General features: G+C 38.7%; 1 protein-coding gene and 1 pseudogene across 1 annotated transcript in view; one reads left to right on the top strand and one right to left on the bottom strand.

The window, feature by feature from the left end:
• nrm (neuromusculin) overlaps positions 1-27,677 on the top strand; it is a 541,650-nt gene that overhangs the window by 237,375 nt on the left and 276,598 nt on the right. The gene's annotated exons all lie outside the window — the stretch shown is intronic.
• On the bottom strand, positions 18,301-19,164 carry LOC145978983 (chloride intracellular channel Clic pseudogene; annotated as a pseudogene).

The raw sequence follows: 27,677 nt of genomic DNA, 5'->3' as shown, positions 1-27,677 counted from the left end.
ATTAATATTAATAATTAGAAAATATTAATTACAACTGCACGAACGAACTCATAACTATGTATCCACTATGTGCGTGCTTATTCCCAATTCATATTCTACAAGCAACAATTTTTCAACAAATAACTCTTCCCTGAAAGCTGATATATTTATGGGGAAATATGGTTGTTGGGTTTTCAAAGCTGTATTTTCAGACGCTTCAGTATTGCACTTCTACGACTATAGCGACACACTTCATGTATCTTCGTAAAAACAGGCATGCTATCTCACATACTTACTCACACGGTAATGTTTCTTCAGAGGTGTGGGCAGAATGTCAACATACCGACCAAATGTATGCACAATGCAAGGTAGATTCATATTGAATGGATGTATGTACAAAAGGAACCAGGAATGTAATGGAAGTTCGCTTCTTTGCAGCAATATTCATCTGTAGCATGTATCAAAGGATATAACTCAAATTTCTGAGAACATTCGGATTGTGCAGATCAGATTTCTGGAGCGTGGAAAACTGAAGAGATAAATAGTTTCTAGAATTTGAAAGAGTTATCTGTTACTGAGATTTTTCCTTTAGCACTTTCCTATTCTAGAAGCATTTTTGCACTGCATTGTGTATTTTTCTAATACTTTGCACGCATCTTATGCTCAAGATCTACAAAAACCTGTAATGCTTGTTTTAACTCCAGTTCATGTGAACTCTCTTGGAAAGTACTAGAACTACAGAGATAATATTGAGAATACTAAATATTATTTTTTAAAGTAATTGCTCCACAATTACTTTAATATCATACAAATTATCTCCACCGACCCGTCCGTCTGTTCAATAGAGGAAAAAGAAGACAGTCAATAACAGAATAGAATCTATACTCTGTCCCGGGTATCTCTTGAGCAAGCGAACGAGAAAAAGGCTCTGCACAAGTAGCGACGCCAGACTGCTTCAACAATGAACACGTGAGAGGGAACGGGATTACGTGGAGGGGGAAAGCGAGTGCAGTTTCCAGCCTTCGCTGTAGCATGTACTGCTTTGCTCTGACCACTCGATTTCCTCCCATTCTCTGCTTCACAGATTCCGGGGATGGAGTATAGTATAATTGCCTAGTAAGGTCGTAACCTTTCTGTATTTTGCAAGAGAAACGCTAAAACCTGAACAAGATTATAAATGTGGAAATATCTTGATAAATAATAGTAACAACTTGCAGTAAGTGCGTGAGGATTGTAACCGGAATAGATATTTACTTATTGTCAGGACTTGTCTTATTGTATGAGTTGTCCTGCTTTCGACGCATCTCTCCTGCATACCGAATAACTTTCAAGATACATTAATATCTCTGAAGTACAACACTAAAGAAACGAAGACTGGTTTTCAGATAAATTGACTCTTACAGGCTGTCTATCACTCTGAAAAACCTGGAAATTTACTTTTCCTTGAAAAGTCATGGAAACGTTACTGGGTTTCTGGAAAAATTCAACATTTTTGTAGTACTGCACTAATAGTAGTTTTTTGCACAAATAGTGAAAGACAGGACAACTAAACAATCTAAAAGTTGTTTACAAGCTATACTTCAATTTGATATACTGAGTGTTACCAGTTAATAGTAAAATTTGAACTATTCACATTTCGAAATCTACTACAATAGGTGGCCATTGGAATTTACCGCTTTCTGTTGCTATTTGTGTGTGTGTGTTTGGTAAATAGTTATTGGGAACAATACATATGTTAAATTGTACTGTAATTATGTATTATTTATGCAATAATATATGATTCTTTATAAAAGTTAATCGTTAGTCAATACATGGCAATTATCACATAAAAACTCACCCCTGCTACTTTCTTCCCTCCCCATATCTAACAATCAATTATTGTTGAATTTTCCTTCTCATTATTACCTTTATACTTGAAGTAACTATTCCAGTGCTTGTTTAAGTCGTATTCTATGTCTTCATTTAGCTCAAATATAGTGACCTTATTCCAAACATATGTACATTTAATTGCATAATGATTTTGTCTGGAAAAATTTCATTCTATGTGTGAAAAACCTGGAAAACTCAGTATTAAATTGTAGACTTACATTGATTGAAATATGTAGTTGGTAAATCCAAGCACGTTTTAAAAATAAATTCCCACTTTAAATTTTGTGAATAGTGAGTTCTTGGAATACACGAAAAATGAAAGGATCTGTTTTCAGTTCGTCGAATTTTGTGAACAGTGAGTTCTTGGAATTCACGACAATGGAAAGCATCTGTTTTCAGTTCGTCGAATTTTGTGAACAGTGAATTCTTGGAATACGCGACAAGGGAAAGCATCTGTTTACAGTTCGTCGAATTTTGTGAACAGTGAGTTCTTGGAATACGCGACAAAGGAGGATCTGTTTTCAGTTCGTCGAATTTTGTGAACAGTGAGTTCTTGGAATACGCGACAAAGGAAAGCATCTGTTTTTCAGTTCGTCGAATTTTGTAAACAGTGAGTTCTTGGAATACACGAAAAAGGAAAGTATCTGTTTTCACTTCGTTGTCGTCTTTTGCCTATTTTTCTTCGGGTTCTTTCTCCGCTATCCGAGCCTTCCAAAACATTACCTGAGAAGCCTTTTGAAAATTCTCTGTTTTTCCCTTCCTGCCGTCGTCCTTCCTTAAAAACCGACACGTGAACGGAGAGAATCGCGTTCCCGTTATGGGAAATAAATTGTATGAAATGGTCGATTAAGGAGGAGTCCTTTCCCAGCCATGATGGCAATTAGAGCGGCGAAGATTCTGAGAGTCTTTCGATCTACGGTGCCCATTATCTAGAAGACAACCGACCAATCACGAGCCGAGGTATGGCAGAAAAAGTGAAAGGAAAGTTCCACAGTGTTTAAGTCATGGAGCATCAAAACGACCTAGTCATCAAGGACTTGAAATGTGTAGACTCCAGTGGGATGGAGACTGTCGTTTGTGGTAAAATTTAGCTTGTATTATTTTCAACAGGTCTGTGACTCAAGTCTCGTTCAATTTTTTTTCCTTTGCATTCTGTTCTGTTCTTAGTGTCCAATATTTTTTATCTAGAGAACACCACATAGATCTGTGAAAGTCAGAGCTGAAAAATATATGTCTGTGTTTGATTCCCTGCGTAACTTCGGCGAGCTCGTGCTCCGAGTCAGACCTTGCAAAGTCCGCTGTTGTACGGGAAATCATCCTCTGCATATCACGAATTATTACACTCTGTCCCGGGAATCTGTGGAGCAAACGAACGAAAAACAAGCATCTGCGCAGGAAATGACTCAAGAGGGCTCGACCAATGAACGCTAAGAGGAGAAGTGAGTGCATGGAAGGAAAAACGTGGCAGAACTCCCAGCCGTTTGCAGCAGCGCGCACAACTTTGCCCCGCCCACTCGTTTTCTCTCCTTCCATAACGTTATGCAAGGCCTTGCTCCGCAGATTCCCGAGACAGTGTGTAAAGCCATGAAACCCCATTTACTTTATCGCGTTCGGTTTCCAGACGTTTCAGAAAACACATTCTCATTCCTTTTTTGTACCACTAATAAACACGAATCTCCTGATGAATACCAACTTTGCTACGTACGAAAAATATTAGGAGTGAATATACTAATTTTATCCTGATAAAAATGTGAGAGGCTCGGTGATTCAGTCGTTGTGTATCTGACTGTCACGCAGGCGACCCAGGTTCGATTCCCGGGATAGGTATCGATTTCTCTACATCTCTGAATAAAGCAGCTCCGTTGCTCATCCAGCGTGTGTTACTGATCACATGATCTTCATTGTAGCCGAAATCCAGAATGTATGAAGCTCTATCTATTCACACCTTATGTACTTCATGGATTGGTGCAATACACAATAATATGTGGGAGATGATTATTTTAATGTCAGGTAAAAAATCAATTAACGTTCAAATATTTACCTACGTCATTATTGTAATTGGTCATTTGCCATTATTTGCATTAAAAGTTGTCTATTGACCGGAATTACTTAATTGATAATTAATTAAACCTGGAAAAGTTGCAGGTTAAAAAAATGACAGTTTAAACTATTCACTGTACATTTACAAGGCATATGAAATAGCATAATGGCATGTATAAACTGTATTACAAGTATTTTAAGGAGGTATCGTTACAGTATGTAGTGTTCAGTATTCATGCAATTTTATTTTCTCTCAATGTATGGAAGTTACTTTATGTCGTTTTTCTTGCCCTAGGTTTATCGTTACGACGAGGATGACAGATGAAAGAGATGTTGGGGGTAAAAACAATGATTCGAAACTAGAACCTATGTTTTCACCACTGCGCAGCAGAGGGTAACAAAAAATCAAAGGTGTCAATATTTTAATAACTTTTACTTATCATTCAAGATGTATCAAACACCAGATGTTTTGGCATTTTCAAAACAAAGGTTCTGAATTAGGAAAAATACCGTATATCCTTCATCCACTGCAAGAACGAAGTTAGTGTAAACAAAAGTATGTGACGTACTTGCTTCATTATTCCTCAACTCTTAAACCAGTTCATTCCTAGATATTGGTTGTAGGTATACAATTCATGAAAGAACTTTTCACAGTATAAAGTATGTACCTTATATACTAAACGACAGATCTTCTGAGCGTTGACCTTGCGTGGTAATTGTACACTACCGACAAAAAGTTTAAGACCACCAGGAAAAAGTGCCAAAAATCAGTAGAAACGAATGTATTTCGTAATTAATGTACAAGAAACAGATGTAAGAATCTTCTTGGCAATGTACAAACATAGGTACATCCAGTATACATACTAATGTCACCTCATATTTTGCTTTCATCAATATGTCCGCCATGGGCCTTAATGACAGCAGTGCAAACATGTGGCATGCGCTCCAATAGTTTGTCCAGATAGGATGGTTGAATGTTACGCCAGGCATCGTTGATGAATTCCCATAGCTGTTGAGTGTTGCTGTGTACCTTCTTCCTGATGTTCCTATCGATTTGGTCCCATAGCAGTTCAATTGGTGAAAGATCAGCAGACTGTGGTGGCCACGTCATGAGAACTAATTCCCCTTCTGTTGCCTTGCATTCCAAATACCGCGTGCACAATTTGGATGTATGTTTGGGATCATTATCTTGTTGAAAAATAAACCCATTACCAACAAGATAAAGATCAGAGGGGATGGCATGGTGCACCAATTTCTGATGATACACTTCTTTTACCAATGTTCCCTGAAATTTATGAAGGTCCCCCATCTGGTTTCCAGCAAAACATCCCCACACCATTACACTTCTACACCCATGTTTCACTGTGGGAACAAGCGATTCTTCTTTCATTCTCTCGCCGACCTTTCGAAGCACAAAGGTTCGTCTATTGCTGCCAAATAATTCATATTTGGATTCGTCGGTCCAGAGTACCCGTTTCCAGTTATCCACAGTTCAACCTTGGTGCGTTTTAGCCCAGGTCAATCGTTTCGTCTTGTTCACACGTCGTAACAATGGCTTTCTAGCAGCTACTCTGCCATACAGCCCTTCTTCACGCAACCTATTCTTCACCGTTGACACAGACACAGACACAGGTGTCACTCTGCTGTTATTCAGGGAAGCAGCGATGACTGGTGCTGTTAGGCGACTGTTCCGTTTGGTAGTTACTGTAATATATTTATCGTCAGCTGCAGACGTTACACGAGCTCTTCCACTACGTGCACGGTCAGCATGATTGTTGGATTTACGGTATCTGTCCAATGCACAATGAACACCAGTCTTGGAAATATTCAGTTTTCTTGCTATTTCGCGTTCCGAATAACCTTCATTTTTCAGTGCACATATCACAGCACACTTTTCAACCGAAATCGCTTGTTCGCCACGATGACGGGCCATTTCACACAGCTCCACTTACCTTGCACACCTCACACACAATAATGGGCTCGCAATGTATCCTGCATGAACAGCAACTGACCATGAGCCACTGATATGGATGCACATGAGGCTGGCTACCGTACTGCCCGGTTTCACTCACACAGCTGCAATATTTGCCAGCTTCAGCAACGTTTCTGTCACTTTCCATTTTGTCAACTACATGCTACACATTTGGGAAAAAATTGGTTTCGCATCTTGCGAGGTTCAAACTAGACTATATTGCATTTTCCATGTGTATCATCGTAACGTCTTTCTTGGACAGGAACCGTTTGTTCCATACAACACTCCATACTGATTTTTTGGCCGTTTTTCATGGTGGTCTTAAACTTTTTGTCGGTAGTGTATGTACCAATAGTCTTCAAGAGGGAGTGTGCTGTACCGGGTGTCAATATCAGTTGCGATGTGAACGTTCCTCAAACAATATTGGTTCCCTTCCCAGTTTAATTGGTTTTTTGGTGTAGGTACGCGGTACTACTTTACTATAGCTAAATATTCATGCGCAACATGTTATTAGAACTAACGGATAGAATTTCTCACAGGTCAATGTGTGTTCGTTTACATTCACTTCGTTCTTACTAGGTTTGGAGTATACAGCATAACAACTTTTGCCGAATTATTGTACATCCTTCTTCTGTTTCGGTTATTTTACGTCGCTTTTCTACCTCTTAGGTTAATTGCAACGATGAGGATGAATGATAAACTGATGAAGTAGAGCACAGTGATATAGAATGATTCAAACTTGAGACTTACGGCTTCGTAGCACATGACGCTGATTTCTCTGACAAGGAGGCCAGTGACAATTATCCTGAGATGAAAAATAATGCGATTCATATCTCTCTATCCTTCCTGCACAACTTGAAATCGATTATTTGAAGCATTCATCTGGTATCAGTGTGTCGTGTAGTGTTATTCTATTCTTTGTTTAGTTTTGGAAATTTCTGATAGAGGGCTTTGCAATCCTCTCAGTGTTATTGGCTGGATTAGTTTGAAGTGTTCTGGTAGATTTCACGAAAAACTGGAGAAGAAAATGTGACGTTACCCTACGTAAACAAGAATTTTTTGTGCGTATACTTTTCACAAGCATTAGTTAATTTAATTTTGTTATTAGTTATGCGAAATGGTCCATGTATACTTAACTGTGATTTAAATAATAAGTATACTGTATATTGTATTTTATTTAATTGTTAGGAAAATAAATCAAGTCGAATGCAATCATTAAAACAAGTCAGAGTGCAGGGGCGAAATGCTGAAAACTAAAAATAATGTGATGCTATTTTTTTTTTACAAAGTGTATTTTGGGTATTTTTCGTCGCTTCTATACGTAATGCGTTGATCGAAACGGAGATAATAAAAGAACTGATGATATGGAAAATGGACCACGCATAAAGATACATTTATAACTTAACCAGTGTTTGAACCTATGACTCTTGGATTTCTAGCACGTTACGCTGATACCTCAACTACGAAGACCAGCAAGAAAAGAAATTAAATACATACATGCATAAATACATGTATCTGTTGTAATTCCTTTGTTCGGAAATACAATAGAACTTATTGTTGCGAGAATTATGAAATTTTCAGTTTCCAGTGTCGACTGGTCATCTCCATCCTAGCACTTGGCACGAATTAACAGCATTCCTTCTGGTGAATTGATTATAGCAGCTGCGCCTACCACAAATTCTACCCCTGAATTTTGAAGTTTTTGTTGTTTGGAAGTTTGGTCGCAAAAGGGAGGGTTGGGGGAGTAATATGTTCTGGTCCAGCAGGGGAAGGGTGGGAGGCGAATGCCAAAGCTGCCCTTTGCTGATTGAGAGACATTTGGTGTTGGTCACTGAACCAATAAATCTTGTTCCTTCCGTTAGATTTGCTCACGTATTGACACACTCTGTGGATGTGGTGAGATTTGTAGCTGCAACGTGAAAGAGGCAGGGGGCCTTTATTTTGCATGGTTTGGTTCAGCCGGCAGCTCTCGGTTGGAGAAATATTCACTGTGGAGTGTTTGGCTTTGTGGTGTTAATACATTCACTGCTATAGTATATGTTTGGCAATGTTAAATGTGGTATTACAAATTTCCCAGTTTTATAAATACGTAATAATAAAATAATCTGAATTATTTTCTCACAATTTTGCCACTACAAACACTGAAATAGTGAATTTACTGGAAATGTGATTTGCTTTTTGTTAGTTCCACTTTTCTTCCACTTTTGGCTAATCGCAACGATGAAGATGAGTGATGTTATGATGAAATTGATGAAGGGACATTACAAAGAACCCCCGGACCTTGGGGTCATAGCGCACTGTACTAATCAATCCATCACGGAGGTCTTCTAATTTTTGGCAAATGAAATAACATAATTTTACTGCAATAGTACCAATATCGTATTTGTATAATTCTTTTATTTTGCCTCGATTTTTTAATTGCAACTGACGCTCCTGTAGTGAGCTTTTGCATAAAAAATGGATTACAAGTATTTTATTTTATTTTTCGTAATTATTATTACAAACATTAACTATTATTATTATCACGAGAAATAAAAATGTAACTAAAATAGTATAATGAATGATAATAGTAGTTATAATAATAGCTATGAAAAATTAAAATAAATGCTTGTAATCTAGTTTAGCATTTTATTTAATTGTGTAATTCTCATTGTTACAAAATTTCATTAAATAATTGTACTCCCCTTTAAAATTAGAGAATGAGAAACATAACTACCACTTTTAGTTATATTTTTATTATTTATTCGTGATAATAATAATAGTTAATAGTTATAGTGGTAATCACGAAAAAATAAAATAAAATGCTTCTAAATCAACTTTTATGCAAAAACTCACTACAGGAGTGTCCGCTGCAATGAAAAAATTATACTGCTCAATTGGTTCAGTAATTTCTCGTAAGTTTGAAATCAGGGGCCTCCCCCATGGCGAAGTGGTAGCGTCATTGCCTTGTAATCAAGGGGTCCCGGGTTCGATACCCGGTGGAGGTACAAGTGCTTCGGATTCCACTTTAAACTGTAGGTCCAGTCCCGATTAGCCTTACTGTGCATAAAGTGGACTTAAAACAGCAACTGAAAAGTAAGTTTGAAATCTTGTGCCGATGCAGTGCCGGATCTACAAGCCGCAAAACCCCGCAGTGCGGGGGGGCGGAGACATGTAAGCCTTTAGTGGACCCTCTGCCATTGACATAGTAGAGGGTTGGTATATGCATATGTAAAAAATAAACGTAATTCTTCAGGGGTACAGAAACGAATACAATATATACAGGTAAGGGCAAAGTTCCCTGTGCCATGAAGGCACATTTAGGGTATGTGGGGGAGTAAGGCTCCACGTATTTTCGATGTCGGCCATCTTGGAAGTGATGTAATCAGCACCACGCTGCGGCCCGGGTACCATTTGAGGCTGGGTGGGCCTTAGAACCGCTTTATGCGGGGACAAAGCCGGGGAAATTCCGACTTTAGATCACCCACTCCGGGTTTCCCGCGTGACAGTCAGACTAGAATCAAATCAGGCTAGAATTTCAAGAGAAATGCAGTGGTGAAGGTTTCTTTGACCTATATTTAATCAAGATAAAGTTATGACTACATGATTGTAACAAATAACATTCTCCAGGTGTGAGAAAACAGTGTCATATATACAGGGTGACAATTAATGAACTATATGAAATAAAACGGAAATTAGTGACAAACCACGTAGTACACAAACTGTATTGCACATGTAAACGGCACTACAGACATTCGGATTTAGGTTATGACATGTTGGATATGTCTGCCATCTCTGGCGATGATGTGGGGCAGACGAACAGCAAAATTCTGCATGACCCGCTGAAGTGTCGAAACATCGATGCTGTCGATGACCTCCTGAATAGCGGTTGTCTTTAACTTGTACTCGGTCGAAAACGTCCTTTGCGCCGCAATCGGACTGTTATTGCTCGCATAATAGGCCTTCACAAGTGATATACGCTCCTGCACGCTGTACCGTGACATTTTCACTTGCAAATGGCCGACATCAACACGTTGCGTGCGCATACGCATACGAATTCCCATCATACCCTGTGGCCAGCCACGCAGTTTGGACGTCATCACGCGAACCGTTCAGAAATTATGACGGTTTTATTTCATATAGTTCATTAATTGTCACCCTGTATATGTATATATATATATATATATATATCACATCATCCCCTTCGCATTTAAAAATTTTGAGTTGAATTCAATATAGCGGCCATCAATATGGCAAACATCTGCTTCGAACACACCAATGTTGTTCTTCCTAAGCCTATCCTGTTTCTATCATGATCAATTGTACCCAGCTTAATTCCTTTACTTGGTTTGAATGTGTGTGTGTGTAAAGGAAGGTAGGTAGAGGGGTCCTTTGGTAATTTTTCGCGGCGGGGGGGGGGGGGGGCAAGATTTGTCGATCCGGCATTGTGCCGAACTATGTTTCATCTGGTTATGGAACATTTGAATTCCATATTTTCATACAATTCTCTTTTTTATCTAACGATGCATTTCTTGATGTTAAGCACAAGGAAAATGCATCCGACACGACTATACTTTTTATATAATTTAAAAAATTCAGTGCCTAGACTCTATTCTCTCAGCTATTTTTTTTTCATTGTGGAAGAACCTTTTTGTACGCTAAACAGGAGTTCCGTCCTTCATTGTGATCCACACAGCTCGTTCAAAAACAAGCAGACCAGATAGGCTGCACTGGGCAAACTGTTGGCCACTTCACCACCTTCCTTCCATTAAATTGATCTCCAAAGTGAGAAAGGGTTGGGGGGGAGGGCATTCATACAACGCAACCCGGCGTTCGCTCTCCAGATGCCTTTTTTTCGGCCCTCTGTGCATGTGTGTGTGCCGCTGGTCAGAACCATCCTCCTGCAGTATAATACTCGCATAATAGAAGCTGCCAACTGAGAAGGTCTCTATAAATTTCCGCGGGGGGGTTTTGAGATCGCAGAGACCATTAAGTTCCTCTGTCACCGACACTTGCTCATCGTTAAGATGCGGCGAAACACGACTGAGCATTAATATCTGGTAAAATACGTGCGCGGGATGGGGAAAGTGGGACGAGGGGGAATTACAGATGAAAATTATTTCTCGGCCTAATTTTCATTTTGCGAGCTCGTATTGGCTGAGCCTGTTTCTTTTCTACTTGGCCGTTTCTGCAGGAAATATGACAGCCTTGTGGTGTTTCTTTCCGTTTTAATTTACGCGCGTTTCCCGCACCCGGAGAGCACCTGTACGTTTTTAGGGAATCGTTCTCTTCTAATTTGTTGATTTAGTACCAGAATTTTGCCAGCAAGCTTCCTTAATCTTCCCAGTTAACTTTCCATCCTGCCTGGTCCCTGCAGTGAGCTGCAGTATATTATTTCACTGCATGTACTTTTCTTGGAAGGCCTTACGAAATCCCATTAAGCCACAAACAGTGTGGTAAAATATTTTAAACCAATTTTGGTGACAAATTAAGATGGGATGAAGCTGCACTTTCGTCCCTACAAAGACATAATTACTAATTATTATTGTTAATATTATGTATTATTATTACGAGGGTTGGAGCATAAGTCACGGCAACTATTTTTTGAGTGAGAATGCGGGACCGGCACGAAAATGAGAAATATACTAGTGGAAGGGGCAGTGTATGGTACTGTAGAATGTATGAACAATGCAGGTCATCATAGCCTTCATAAATCTCGCAAATACCTAAAAAAAGGTGACACAGTCGCAGTTAACGCTAGACTCAAGATTTTACCACCGAAAATTTTAGTTCCAGTCTTGGCATGGATGTTTCTTTGTTAGTGTCCATCGATTTTATCTCATCGTCTAGGACCTCCCTGATGACGTAGTAATAATCGCGTCGCCTTGTAATCAAGGGATCCCGGATTCGATAAGCGGTGACGGCAGACAGTAGTTCGGATCCTGTTTTAAACTGAAGCTCAAATCCCGATTAGTCTCATTTCATCGCCACGATTAGACCAAAGAGCCAGTGAATCGGTTTTAATAAGAAAAATACACAATTATTAACATGAGCAGGATGAGCATTTTATTAACTAAAAGTTGTCGTCACCTTGTAATAATGGTGACCCTCTGGAGGCACATAGTCCGTCGAATCTCACTTTAAACTGTAGGTCCATCCCCGGTTAGCCCATCTGTGCATAAATTGGACTTTAAAAAAAGACTCATTAAATGCTGGACTTTTACTGGTAATTTTATAAGATGATATTCTGTTGGATACAGCGATTTGTTCAGATAATCGAAGGAAGGGAAAAATTGATTGATTGAATTGGTTTATTTTACTTCGATTTTCTGCCACGTTTGGCTAATCGCGAAGATGAATATGATATAATGAAATTGATGAAAGGACACTCACGCGTGTGCTAAACACTCCGCCACGGAAGTGAGCAGCAGAGAAAAATCTTCATGCTCCCTGCACAATATGGAGGAACATAGCAAATATCCGTAAGTCATTCCAAAGAACATCAGATATTCCAGATATTGAACAGTATCGGAATTCGAAGTTTACAAGGACATTCCGGCTCCATCCCCAACCTGGCGTTACTTCTGTATCTTGCAGCGTTACACGTTGCATAGCATGAAGAGTCAACTATCGCTCATATGATCTGCAGTTATGGAAGCGAGAGTAACGGTTATGGGCCTGTACAGAATGAACCCTGGCTGGGATGACTTTTATTGGTCTCGGTGACCAGTTTTAACGCAATAGCTCCGTGCAGTTGCGAGCGCCATTTATCCTGGAGAGACGCCATAATGCGTCGCCTCTGCCGGGACCATCGACCATATAAGGTCTGGAAACCAAATCTTATAAATTGAAAGCATGCTGTTGAACATCCACTCGCTGGCCGTATTGCGCGAGATATAAACCAATCGGTCAGTATCATTAGTTTTCAGCCCATCCCCCCCGATGGTGCTTCCTTCGTTTTCGGTTCCGGGTGCAGTGTTTCCATATCTTGCGTTTTGTGCCAAATTAAAGATAGTAGAAAGAGTAAAAGGGGAACGGGATGAAAGGGAAAGAGAGAGAAAGAAAGATAGCGTAAACGTAGAAAGAGAGCGTAAACAGAACAGGAGAAATAGAAAGAGAAAAGGAAAGACAAAACCAAACAGTAAAATCAACTGTTAGACTAGTAATATCTGTGTTCGAGCATTTACGAATTGCAGCTATCACAATATTCTCACCTCTGAAGTAACCTGAAAATAACATATATTCTTATTTTACCTATTTATCCACCTTCCACATATACATACGTAATATTTGACAATATTTTATCCTTATTCATTGATTGATTTGTTGTTTAAGTCCACTCTATGTACAGTAAGGCTATTTGGGACTGGACCTACAGCTTAAATTAAGATCCGAACCACTTTGTGCCTCCACCGGGAATCGAACCCGGGACATGTTGGTTACAGGGCTACGAAGCTACCACTGCGTTATCGGGGTTATTCTTATTCATGTATTTCTATTTTATTTCTTATTGTCACCTTGTATTAATCGTACCTAAATAACTGAATGAATCGTTTAGCTATCAAATAATTAGTCAATATGTGTTTTGAAGTCCAATTACTACACAGGGACTAATTTTTTTCAACAGGATTCAAAATTCCCAAATTTATACCCCATTGGAAAACATACCTTTGATATAGAGCAAATAGTTAGTTTCAATGAAATAATTGATTTCATCCTTAAACATATAAACAGAATGATGAAACAGTAACTATTACACTCGTACTTTACATTTTTGATAAAAAATATACACCTCTTCCAGGTAATTTAATTAAAATTAAATTGTTTTTCTTAGGCTGAATTTCATTAACGTATATGGTACAACTTTTTAGCTAAATTCACAGAAGAAACATTCACTACATTTAAGCTCGAAAATTTAATACTTCACCTATCTATATTCATATATTATATATAAAAACTCGAATACAGATATTTTATGCAACAGTCTTTTTCTTATGATACTAAGGGTTTACGAAAGATCACACAATTTCTTTGATTGTCAATTGGATCTAAGTAAATTCTTAATAACTCTGTTTAGTACATCTAGAGTGCCAAGTATGACTGCTTATACTCAATGCTAGCAAACCTTAATGTCTCTAATTGGCCACTTTAAAGAAAGACGGGTCAGGATTGTACCTTCGAAGCTTCCGTGGCAATATTTTTCTGTGCTTCTTCATTTAATATTTCATCAATTTCTCATTCATCTTCATTGTTGAGATGAGTCTATAGAGTTAAGGAATCGACAAAAATAACCATTGAATCTATTGGAAGTCTGTCACTAAAATGTATGTCTATATTGTTACGTTGATTTTCTACCTCTTGGTTAATCGCGGCAATTGGACTAATGAAACGGGTGATGGGACAAGCACAGTGATATCCAGGGTTCGAACCCTGGAACCTTTGGCTTACTAGTGCGTAACGACGACTGGCGCAAAACTTCTGACATGGTAACTTTCTCAGGTAAGGAATTGGCAATACTGAGAATTTAACAGCCAGTGATCGCGGAAATGATCCGCCTGAAAGCCATAAAATAAATGGACGAGGTGTAAGTAAGAGGGGCGTGTATACGGCTAGAGCCATTCCGCTTCCTACGGAAGATGTCCTTATTATCCGCTGACCTCTTTCCATGATGAACGCCGACAACCCTATTGCTTCAGTAATTTATCGCAGACACACAGAGTGGTTCGTTCCTGTTTACGTGGTCACTAATTGTTAGTCTAATGGTCAGTAAACAAACAAGTTACTTTGTGTTGGTTCCTTCAATAAAAATTGTCCGACGTTTTCGTAATTTGATAAAGTGACGCGGTTTAAGATTGCCACAAGGTTGTTCTAAGTGTCCCCTGTGCTTTAAGCACCGTGTGCGATGTTAGCATTAATTTTCACATAACATTGCACCACGTTTATATTGAACATCAGCCATAGAGTTATGTAAATTTATAGCCGCTTGCAAAATATAGTCTGAAAACGTTGGTGAAATAGCAATTCTAAGTGTCATTAAATAGATTAAGAGAGGTTTCAAATGTCTAGTAAAGATTTTAATATTATGCACAATGAAAACATACTAGGGGGTAAAATTTTTTGCATTTCATCGCATTAGGTTTTGAATTTTTGAAAAGAAAAATGTTTTCAGATGTCTTGTAGAATTCTTTGTTTTTTATAGGCTTAGATATTTGAAAATTAGTATTTTTGAATAAAAAAGCGTTTGGTACAAACACTGTGCGAATTAAACTTTTTGGTTTTGGGGAGATGCCCACTCCAAGGCGCCTGCAGATTATTTTCTCGGGGGGGGGGGGATAGTAAGATTTCATATCTTGCCCTTCAGTCATAAAAACTTGTATTGTTGTTCTTATCCATTATTATTATTGCTTTATTATTATTTACTTTACAAATCATAAAATTCAAATTGGATTTGATTGATTGATTTGTTGATTTAAGTCCACTTTATGCACAGTAAGACTAATCGGGACTGTACCTACAGTTCAAAGTGCGATCCGAACCACTATGTGCCTCCACCGGGAATCGAAGCCTGGACCCCTTGATTACAAGGAAATTCAAATTGGATTGAAAATACTATGGCGTTGTTTACAAGTTCAGACTCGATTCTATTATTTAGATAGAACCTGGTTTCGCCTTGCTTCCTTTCCATAAACATCTATCTATCACTTTGTTTGAGTTGCTGTTTAACTCCACTTTTTGCACAGTAAGGCTAATCGGGACTGGACCTACAGCTTAAAGGGGGATCCGAACCACTATGTGCCTCAACCGGGTATCGAACCCGGACTCCTTGATTACAAGGAGACGACGCTACCACTGCACCATCGGGGAGGTCTATCACTTTCATGAACAAATCTATGTCTTTTTTATCAAAATACACAGATATATTTAAAGTGACGGGGTGTGAATTATCGAGGTAAGATCCCAACTTTTCGTAATCCCGAACAGCCGAGAAATTCCAAATGATTTTCGATCCATTTTCATTGAGAGGGATAAAACATCTATGTCAGGGATAAAAAATAATGTTCTTTTGCCCGAGATAAAATGTTTTGTGGGGGGGTGGGAATCCCCGACATCCCCCCGTTAATTCGTACACTGGATACAGATGTACATATTTCAGTTTGTAAAGTTAATGTACCCAGTGAACTTATTCCACAACTAATATCAGTTAGAGGATTTTGGATTCTGACAGAAAGGTATATTCCGTCCCAGCTAACTGTGGAGCAGGCAAACGAAAACAAGTCTCTGCGCAAGTAGTGACGCGAGACGGCTCCACCAATGAACACGTGAGAGGAACGGAATTGCGTGTAGAGGGGGAAAGCGACCATAGTCTACTGCTTCTCTCTGGCCAATAGATTTCCTTTACTTCTCTGATGCTATGAGCGGCCTTGCTCCACAGTTAGCTAGAACAGGGTTTAGAAACTCGTACATCCTCAAGGTAGACTTTTTGTGAAGTTGTCCGAGCAACAACAATTTGGCGGAGAATGCTAAGTACATTTTGCACCGTTTTTTATTCTTTTCTTCATCACAAAGTGGAGAATTGATTAGCAGTAGTATATCGTGATTATTTTGGGTATTTTTATAGAGGCGAGAGACTCGTTCGATTTACTAGTTATATTATGGTATGCTCATTATATTGTAGCTTACATATGGCAGAAATATAATCCTCTCAACTGTGACTGTGTTGCATTCATAACTTATAACTGCCTCATAACAATTAAGTACACCTATAGGGCCTAGTTCATGTACTGCACATAAAATAGGTTCCTATGCTTTAAAAATATAGTTTAACAACATATCTTCCTCGACACCTCTGTTGAAGTCAGTGATGTTACTAAGGAAAAGTAGCTATTACTTGCTCCTATTCGATCCTTCGTTTCTGGTTTGTTGTCTACAAGGGCTGGATTATACGACATGGCAACTGTTTTCTCAAGGTTATACGGCATTACCACAGTATGATCGTATGGTCCAAAGAACGTGGCACCTGTAGTATGTGAACACGTCACTAGATGGCAGTGTGATGAACGGTTATCATTCTGAGAGCAGTGGTAATTCTTTGTTGTGTCAACAGCTGTCGCACAGCGTGAACAGCGTTCGTGTATCAAAATAGCCGTTCTTTTGGGAAAGAAATGAGGGAGAATGCAACACAGAGCTGGTGAAAACTGTGGAGAACAGTTTCCTACTGTCGTATGTGCCTCTTTTGTTCCTGTAAAGCTTGTATGCTTTCTGCTTTTAAACACATGTGGCACGATGCTATCTTCAAGGGTGCTTTGTTCGCTTCTCTGATACTCAAGATCTGCATTGTTCATACATTCCACAATGCCATACACTGTCTTCTTATTTGTATATTTCGGATTTTCGTGTCGGTCCCTCATTCTCGCGCAAAGAAATAGTTGCCATTACATATGCTCCAGCCCTCGTATATGAGCATTATTCTACTCCATTCTCTGATCTTTTTCTAACTGGAAGCATAGGAAGAAAAGTGCATGTAGACCCCTACGGCGTCTTACGTCGTCTGCATTGCCTCTTGCTTCCTTTTACGAGATGCTTATTTCCTATCCTTTCACGAATTCAATATATCGCTGCCATTCTTGTCGTGGAGGATTCACTTCCTGCAAATGACCCTAAAATTAGATGTTGTACCGTGCGCCATTTGCCCTTACGAGATCCCCATGGCTGCATACTGAATCCTTGTTTACTTGCCCATTTATCATGCTTGAATGAGAGGCTTTGCAATGACATTCCGTGCTCTGAATCTCAAAGCACCACGTTCCGTTGGCCATATTCCTTATCCATTTAGTGACCTTGTCACGTTCCCCGGAACACAGCATCAATGTTCTCCACTTATGATTCTACAACGCTCTTTTTTTTCATTGCTGCCTCTTCCCTTGCTTCCCTCATTTCCATTTCCTTTGGCGTGTATGGAAAAAGCCAAATTTTACTCTACTATTTTTCTTGGTGCAAATTTAATCCAAATAAAAATCTTTGAAAAAATTTAAAAGTTACGATGTAATTAGAATTCGTTATCGACGATGTCAATATTTTTTTTTAATTTTTACTTGCAATTATCACATCTCTATTACTAACTAACTCTCTAGCCTCCTTAAATCCGGAGGTTTATGGCTGCAGTAACACAAGCCTTCCATCTGTCCTTATCCTGGGCAAGATAAATCAAATCTTTTGCATGCTTACCGATTTCCTTTAGGTCCATCTCAATATTATCCCTCCATCTTCGTCTTGGCCCTCCCACAGGTCCCTTACCATCAGGTTTCTTGAGAGTACCAATTTTGTCTAAAATAATTCACGCAATGGTTGCAGATCAGTATAATTTCGATTCCCCATGTTCTGAACTGTTCACGTTTGTCCATGCATAGAAATGTATCTGACTTCGTAGCACAATTGAGATGAACCTAGTTCCTGTACTTCATTTAGTCAATTGGGACTTCAATAGGGATTCAAATGGTGAACGTTGGCGTTTCCAGTTCTTCGATCTTCTTCATTTTCACACCTTGTTGGGCCTCCCCAATGGCGCAGTGGTAGCGTTGTCGCCTTGTAATCAAGGAGTCCCAGGTTCGATACCTGGTGGAGGCACAAGTGGTTCGGATCCAACTTTAAACTGTAGGTCCAGTCCCGATTAGCCTTACTGTGCATAAAGTGGACTTTAAACACCAAATCAATCAATCAATCAATCACACCTTGTTGCAACTTGTAATGATTGACGACATCCTGATCAGCTGGGATGCTCTGGTGAATGCATCCAATTGGCATTTGGAACATGTAATGCTACTAATTGGTTCTGCTGGGAAGAATTTCCAAGTTCGTGAAATACTTGCCTGCTATACTAATGTGTTGTAAGCTGGGAATCAGATCACAGTGGAGAATCACATGTTGTCCTCGGTGAGAAACCTCTTACACTTCTTCTCCAACTTCCGCAACTGGGACAGAAGGTTCGTCTTGGATGCATTGTCCTGTCTTAGCAGTATCAATTTGAATGTAATATACACATATTCAATCAATTCTGTTCCTCCTTTGTCCTGTCCAAACAAAGTGTAGCCTCCGGGAACATTCTTCTGGACTTGGCTTTCATCTTTCTATTCTCCAATACGGCAAGTCCATCGTCCATAAAAATCTGGAGGGGGGGGGGGGGTTGCTTCGAAATTGGATTTATATCTGGAGTTGTATTCTGTAGAAGGTGGAAGACAATTTGGCGCCGTTGGTCCTCGAATTTTCCTCTGTCGATCTTCGATAATGCTCTGGTTTTGTAGATACCTGCTAGAGGTGGTCTGAGCCATTGAAAGGAAGGAGAAAGAAAAAATAAGGATAGGAATGTCTGCCTGCTGGACAGGGTGTCTAATCCAATGGCTAAGTGCAAGTCGGTGGTGACGTGCCTTAACAGATACTGTCAAAGTTATGTGATGGGATATCGATACAAGATTGTTTAGCCAGGGTTTGGAAGAAGAAGGAATAGGGGGTGGTGCCGTTGATGGTCTGATATGTCTATTTTGTGCAATTCTTACAGGAATTATTTGTTCTTCGTTTGTAACATTTATACTGCGAGCTTGTGGGGTAGGTTTTTGTCGACGAATGAACGAACAATATATAAGAGTATTGCTGGAGTGATATCTGTTAAAGCATTTACTTTATTTTTTTGTTTGTTTTTGCAATGAAACACAAGAATTAACAAGTCAACAATATTTATGAAAATTAATTAATTTACCGTTCTCACTCATATTTATTATGAGGAATTCGTTAAATATAGAATTACCAGAATTCCAAAAATTGTGTGCTAAGGGATATCAGATACGCTCAAGGGCGCACTATACTTAAATGGTTAGCTATGAAGATAAAACCTGTCCCTAGCATCACTAAACTTCACATTAGTGAATTATTATTATTGCGAGCGTAAATTCATACATATATAAATATAAGTTGTGCACTATTTCATTTAAATTATAATAGAAGTGTATACTCTGCAATATACGTATGTATATTTTTGTAGAGAATTTACACTAAATATCTTAATGCTTGTTATTTTCTTAATGTTCTAATTTCTCTATTACAAAAGTTTCTTGCATAATCGTGTTTCACTGTAATCTTCGATTGTAGATGATGTGAGTTTTGGAGAACTGCTTACATGCGAAACTTCTGTCGCTTCTGCTAGTTGCTTGTTGTTCGTTCCATGACGTCACGCTACTTCGTTCCTTGGCCGCTGTAATATGAGATGTATGTGATTTGTTGATATCGCTCTCTTCCAAGTCGAGGAGGAGAGTGTTGCAATCTTCATGAAAAGAAACTATTTTATTCAACGAAAGACAGTTTGGCGTGGTTATCACGAAGTTATTTGATTTTTTGATGTAAATAGGCTCAGAGCTTTATAAGTTCGGAGTGACGCCTCCGTCCTCCAGGTACATACCTGCGCTCTTTCCTCCACGATGTTGACTCACTCAAACCAAATCCAAAACTGATCTCGAAATTTTCTTACGATCTTCTCAAATCGGTTCGGTTGCTTCGCTATACAAATTCCAATACCTGTCGATTCAGATCCGGCTGGTACCTTTCCACGGATGAGGCAAGTAATGGAATTTTTAAGGTCTGCATTCCAAACCGACGAGAACATCCTGTCTCCGTAATGTTTCGTTTTCCAGTACACCTTCTAATTTTTATCTACAATTCAACACTATAACTAACTAACATTCTAGCCTTCTTAAACCCGGAGGTTTATGGCTGCAGTAACACAAGCCTTCCATCTGTCCTTATCCTGGGCAAAATCAATCCAATCTTTTCCATGCTTACCGATTTCCTTTAGATCCATCTCAATGTTATCCCTCCATCTTCGTCTTGGCCTTCCTATCAGGTTTCCCGACAAGAATCCTATAAATTCTTATGTCCTCTCCCATTCGTGCCACATGGCCTGCCCACCTAATAATATCTGGAGATGAATACAAATTATGCAGTTCTAAATTATGTAACCTTCTCCACTCACCTGTCTCCTCACCTCTTTTATGTTCAAATATTTTCTAAGGATTTTATTTTCAGAAACTCTTAACTTATCTTCCTCTTTTAATGTAAGGGACCAAATGTTACATCCATATAATACTCCAGGCAAAATTACTGTTTTCTGTATATTAACTTTTAGTTTCATATCACATCGCTATTCAACTACACATTTTATATTTGGTATGGAATATTCTACGGAAATTGGTTTCCCCACTTTAATAGATACCATTCTCAGTACATTTGAGAACTATTAGGTTATACGTTGTAAAACTAAGATAAGCAACACTATTGTAAGGAATTTAATGGTGTTTGAGGTGACCTATTCGGACGGTGCTTAGTACGCCCAGGAATATGCATGTTGATCTGCGAGGCTCTTATGCCTGAAATCATAGTCAGCATAATATTTTGTGTGGTTTGTTTCCTGTTTTCTGGCCCATTTTTGAGTTTGTCATTGTCCCATCATCCATTTCATCTAATCACAATTCGTTCTCATCACTATGATAAGACAAAAGTGACAGAAAGGCAATATAAAAATAATTAATACACATTAAGCAGTTTTGGAATCTGTTTGGTTTCATTTTGGAAATATGAAGAGTAGAGATTTAGATTCATGAAGATTCAGAATTGATTTGCGCTAATGTCAGTTTAAATAAAATAAAACATTTACAAACTTAATTATTTTTCTTACATTTTGCAAATATTTTGGTTGATGACTGTATTTAGTAATGTAAGGAACAAGAAAAGCTAATATATCTCATGTAAATTATCGAGGTACAGAGTGAAATTATTATATTAATCATTCCTATAGTTGAACAGTTATCCTACAATCAAATTTACTCATATTGGAAGTTGAATTTAAGAAAAACTGTAGACAAATAAAAACTCCAAATAAACTCTCCTGATTCACCAAGGCTTAGTGTTTTTCATTCGGTAGGATATAAATGTTTTGCTATGACGTTTGTTGAAATGTACAAGGGTCGTTCAAGGTTGACCAAGACTTTCGTGCGTAAAATATTAATGAATCAATGTAGCGCTGCATTACTTCGGCAGGACAGACCATGATTCCTTGCGAGTAACCATGATCCTTTGCGATGCATTTGGCGCATGCACAGTAGTGTAAACAAAGATGGCGGCAAGTAGTGTATCTGTTGCTGTGGAACAGTGGTGTATAATGAAATTTCTCGTGAAGGAGAAGGTGAAACCTGCTGAAATTTGGCGTAGACTGCAAGCACAGTATGGTGAACAACACTGTCACGGGCAAGAATGTACGAATGGTGTTAACAGTTCAGTGAAGTGCGGGAGTTGGTAGCAAATGAACCGCACGGACACGTTCGCCCAACTGCAGTCACTCCGGTTAATATCGCGCGTGTTGAGCAAGTTATCTTTGAAGACCGGAGAGTAAAGAAAAGACCTGGAATGTTGTCGAAACATGTCATTCTTCTCCATGACAATGTCAGGCCATACACGGCCCATTTGACTCATTTGACAACACTGGCCAACTTACACTGGGAGGTTTTTCCCACACAGTACTTACAGTCCAGATTTAGCTCCCAGTGATTTCCACTTGTTTCGGGCTCTTAAGGAGCATTTGGGCGGAACGTACTTCCAGACAGAAGAGGAACTTAAGAACGCTGTCCTGCAGTGGTTACGACACCAACCTACTTCTTTCTACGCCAAAGGCATCAAGAAACTTCCACAAATATGGCAACGGTGTCTGGATGTTCAGGGTGAATACTTTGAAAAACTGACATAGTTTGGTGCTTCTATGTATGCATATTTCCTGTCTAGAAATAAAAGTATTGGTCAACCTTGAAAGACCCTTGTATATTTTCCATATTTTCATGTTGTCTTATTTGAAAAATTGCAATTTATAAACTCCATTCAATAACATTTTAAGGAGAGTGATATTCAGATGTCTACATTCAATAATCGCGCTTTTTAACTCAATGTTAAACAAATGCACATAGTAGTATTGTTACCTCAAATGTTTATACATGAAAAGGGAACTTATAAATAGTAATTACACATGAAATATACAACTGAGTTTTGACACAGCTGTGAACTCTACTTTTTCAATTAGCGGCTTGATGTTAAAACAATCATGAAATATATTTAAAGTTATATTAATTTACCATTCACATTTTTTAAATTATACACCAAGTTCCTTGAGTTACGAATATATTGTTGAAAATAGTTGTAAATGTTGTAGTTTGTAGAATAAGTTAAATATTTCAGTTCAAAGGCTGCCTGAGAATTATCGTTGCCCCATACTCCCGTTTACTTTAACCCAAGGGAGTTAAGACAAAATCCAAATGTTTTGCTGTTGCTTGTTATCCTCCCTGCATTGCCTACGTGTGGCGTTCAGAAACTTTGGCGTTCAAGTAATCGGGAGCGCGCACTCGAGAAGTTTATTTTCCAGGGATATGATTCCAGATGATGGGAGTTGCGAGACGCAGAACTTGGTGGGGAGGCTTTCAGGAAGGAGGACGAGAAATCTTGGAAGTTAAAAGTTCGTGTAACTTGATAGAACACATAGAAGAGTGAACAGAAGAAAAAGCAAGGATGCCTGAAGGGTTGGGAAGGTCAGATTCCTAAGAGATCGTGCAACGTAGATGGACACTGGGTGGAGAAACTCCACTCTCCACTTCCAACCTTTATCTCTAAGCCTTCGCTTCTGGATGGTTGTTTTGTATCGGTTTTCTAAACGTTACTCAGCACTTGAAGTCTGATTCAACACTTGACTAATAATAAAACCCCTGCAAAATTATGGTTCATATAATTTTTATAGTTTTTAAGGAGTTCTGGATCCAAAACTCTAGCTCCTATTTTATCTATCATCATTGTATTTATGGAGGCAGACTAATCTTAATTGTTTCTTGAACTAAGCTCTCTAGAACTTGAACTAAGATCTCTAGAACCACAATATTGACTCCCACTGATTTGAGTCTAGTATTAGAAATAAACTGCTATACTCTATCCCGGTAATCTCTGGAGCAAGGGTTCGCATACCGGGAGAAAGCGAGTGGACGGAGGAAAGCAGTACATGCTGCTGCAAAGGCTGCAGTCGCTTTCCCTCCTCCACGCAATCTCGTTCCCTCGCACGTGTTCATTGGTCGAGCCATCTCGAGTCACTACCTGCGCAGAAACTTGCCTTCGTTCGATCGCTCCAGATATTCCAAGGACAGAGTATAGATACGTAGATTACAACTGGTTTTCTGCATGTGGTAGCCAGATCAGCTTCTTTGGTATATGCAAATATTATTATTCTCCTTGTTTACTGTTATCATCGTAGCGAGGGAGAACGTTTTTACTACTTTTTTTGCAAATCAGCAATAACACAGACATTGTAGATTGATATTTCTATGTTTTGAGTGGTTTTGTGAGCCAATAACATCGCTCGTCTCGTGATCGACGGAAAAATCACCCAGGTATTTCAAATTTGTAAAAAAAAACATTTTTTTTAATGAAATACAACTCTACCATAATCTCATTTTCATTGAAAGGTGGTCAGAACTTGGGTTGGCAGTACATTTTGCATCATTATGTATGCAAAAAGAGGGCATGAGTATTTGACAGGGGTGATAACTAGGACTCGGAAGTTGAGGAAAAATCCTTTTTTCCCCAAGTATCCGAAGACGAGGCCCAACATAATATATGTTCATTTTGGGTCATTGTAGGCCAGAAAAAGGTGGGTTTTATTTGTCCTTTTTTGCCTTTTTCGGCGTTTTTTGGCTTATTGGTCCTTTTTTAGCCTTTTTTAGGTCTTAACAACTCTTTTTTGCAACTTCATCTTCTTTCGACTACGTTTTAACTGCACATTCTCAATTCGAATCATCATCAGTTCATCACCTCTTAAACATCCTTTCTGTAGTAAAGAAATAAATAGAAAAAAGAAAATAAATAAATATATTTGAACCATCCCTGAAACGAGAGAAAAACATTTTTGACTGAAAGAAGATGTATTTCATCCATATAGTTTTTTCGCACTGTGTTCCATACCACCAGAATTTTGTATTTTTTACTCATTAAATATGTAATTAAAACTGAAGTTATTAATTAATTCGCATCACATTTATACGTCCTTTTTTTCGTTTTTAGTTCCTTTTTACATATTTTTAGGTGTTTTATAGTTTTTTTTTTGGCAATTTATAAGTCTTCAAGTTCCGAGCCCTAGTGATAACACTTCTGAACGCGAGTCTGGTAGAGCCAGCCACCACTGCTAAGAAGCTGTCGTTGCAGCACACGATGTGGCAACATCCACCATGCAGTGTTGCCTAGTACAAGATTCAACCCTCTTTCCCAAGGAAAATACATCGTTGCCATCCATGGTATTTTCAACAAATATTGATATTTTGTCTGTATTACAAATACTGGCCATAAGAACGTACATGGCGTAAAGCTGTCGTGCATCGAGTTGTGCACAGATATGACAACCGCAGAAATTCTACCACCGCCTCATTTCGTATCACTGATTGTACTGTGTAAGCTATATTGTTGACTTGTAGGTAAAAATTAGAAGGTGTACTTGAAAACGAAATATTACGGAGAGAGGATGTTCTCGTCTGGTTGGAATGCAGACCTTACAAATTCCATTACTTGTCTCATGCGTGGAAAGGTACCAGCCGGATCTGAATCGACAGGTATTGGAATTTATATAGCGAAGCAACCGAACCGATCTGAGAAGATCGGAAGGAAATTTCGAGATCAGTTTTGGATTTGGTTTGAGTGAGTCAACATCGTGGAAGAAAGAGCGCAGGTATGTACCTGGAGGACGGAGGCGTCACTCCCAACTTATAAAGGTCTGAGCCTATTTACACAACCTCTCGCTAGCCCCTTTTCTTCACCCTATACTTAGATCCCGGTAATAAAAATAACAAATAAGGTAATAAGTTTTAAGGAATGGAATTTGTAAGGTCTGCATTCCAAACCGACGAGAACATCCTGTCTCCGTAGTATTTCGTTTTCAAGTACACTTAATTTTTACCTACAAGTCAACAATATTATGAGCTAAAAGACGTGCAGGAGTGAAGCAGGTGTTTGAAAGGAAACAAACGGAAAACGTTTATGCGAGAGTGATGCCTTCCGGTGCGTTTCATTTTATGGCATCCGGACTAGGGGAAAAAATAACTCAACCCAGCATCGTTGGATAATGAATCCGGTTTCATCTTTGCAATATCATCACACGGGATCCCGTTGGTAATAGCCGGTAGCGGAAATGCAGTCTAAGCCGAGAGGCCCATTTCACGGCACCACCTAGTTCCGGATTTGAGTGGAACGGCTGAAACTGGCACTGCATCATTACGGCATTTGGCTGCAACTGCAAATTGACTCCATGGTTGAGGTTTCTACTGTTCATTATAGCGATTGCACTAGTAGCCTTCGATCGATGCTGGTAAATGGCTCTCCCAAGTCCACCACTGAATGCTATCGGGACTAGAACGCAGTAGGATCTGCAACACGTTTTAGTATTGGATTGGTTATGGACGGGTTATGAAATTATCAGGAAACTAAATAGTGAACTCGGTGTGTTTCGGTGCTTCAATCAGGATTCAGGTGATTCAGGAGAGTTGATTTGGAATTCATATTTGTCTAAAGTTTTTGTTAAATTTAACCAACATTTTATACTCCAATATGAGTAAATTTGATTGTAGGATAACCGTTCAACTACAGAAATGATTAATATAATAATTTAATCTAGAAAAAGCTAATGCATAGATACGAGTAAGTTTCTCTCTGTGCCTCGTTGATAATTTGTTTGAGAGATATTAGCTTTTCTTGTTCCCCACTTTACTAAATACAGTCATCAACCAAAATATTTGCAAAATGTAAGAGAAATAATTAAATTTGTAAATGTTTTATTTTATTTAAACTGACATGAGGGCAAATAAATTCTGCAACTTGTACCAATGCCAAAACTAGGAATGTGCGATTTTTTTTACTTTTTCGCCTAAAGCAGTTTCTGTCTACTTTTTGTTGACAGACTCCTATGCTAACTTATATGACTTAATAAACATCCTCAAGTAGGTACATATTTACCCATGACAATTTATCCTAATGTAAAACCTATTCTTTCCGAGACATTGAATTTTAAAATGCTTTTATCTCAAAAGTGAGATTTAGCACATTATTGGTTTTGGCATTGTTGCGACGATATGACGTTAGCTAAAGAAGTGAACTATACCCTGTCCCAGCTAACTGTGGAACAAGGCCGCGCATAGCTTTAGAGAAGCGAGGGAAATTGAGTGGCCAGAGCAAAGGAGTACACGCTGCTGGGAATGCAGTCGCTTACCCTCACTCCACGCAATTCCGTTTCGCTCACATGTTCATTGGTGAAGCCGTCTCTCGTCACTACTAGCGCAGATACTTAATTTCGTTTACCTGCTCTACAGTTAGCTGGGACAGAGTATAGAAGAAATATCTTAGCACATAAATGTGCTTCAAATTGCGTGTATTAAATTTTGATAAAACAAGATGAACTCTGATACAATGTAAAGAAATGTGTGTAGTATTGAGATGTGAAAAAGGCAATAGCTATAGCACTCAAGATAAGGATCTGTGGTAAAGAAAATGTATCCACATAAAGTTCTGGGTTCGAGTCCCAGCTAGGATATAGCTATACTTTGTTTGTCACTTCATCAATTTTATCTAATCATCATTCATCCTCATTTTCTCCATTAATTAGGGAGACATACAGGCAACGTCAAACAAAACTACAAAATATAAAACTGTAGAACTGAATATATAAGCTCTAATCGTATATTGCATAAACTATAAACAATATTAAAAATAATTTGCTTTATGTATTTCT

The sequence above is a fragment of the Lepisma saccharinum genome, chromosome 25, assembly GCF_977018435.1.
Source record: "Lepisma saccharinum chromosome 25, izLepSacc3.1, whole genome shotgun sequence".
Lineage (NCBI taxonomy): Eukaryota > Metazoa > Arthropoda > Insecta > Zygentoma > Lepismatidae > Lepisma > Lepisma saccharinum.
The sequence above is the reverse complement of the archived record's forward strand: the minus strand, read 5'-3'. Positions and strand labels throughout refer to the sequence as shown.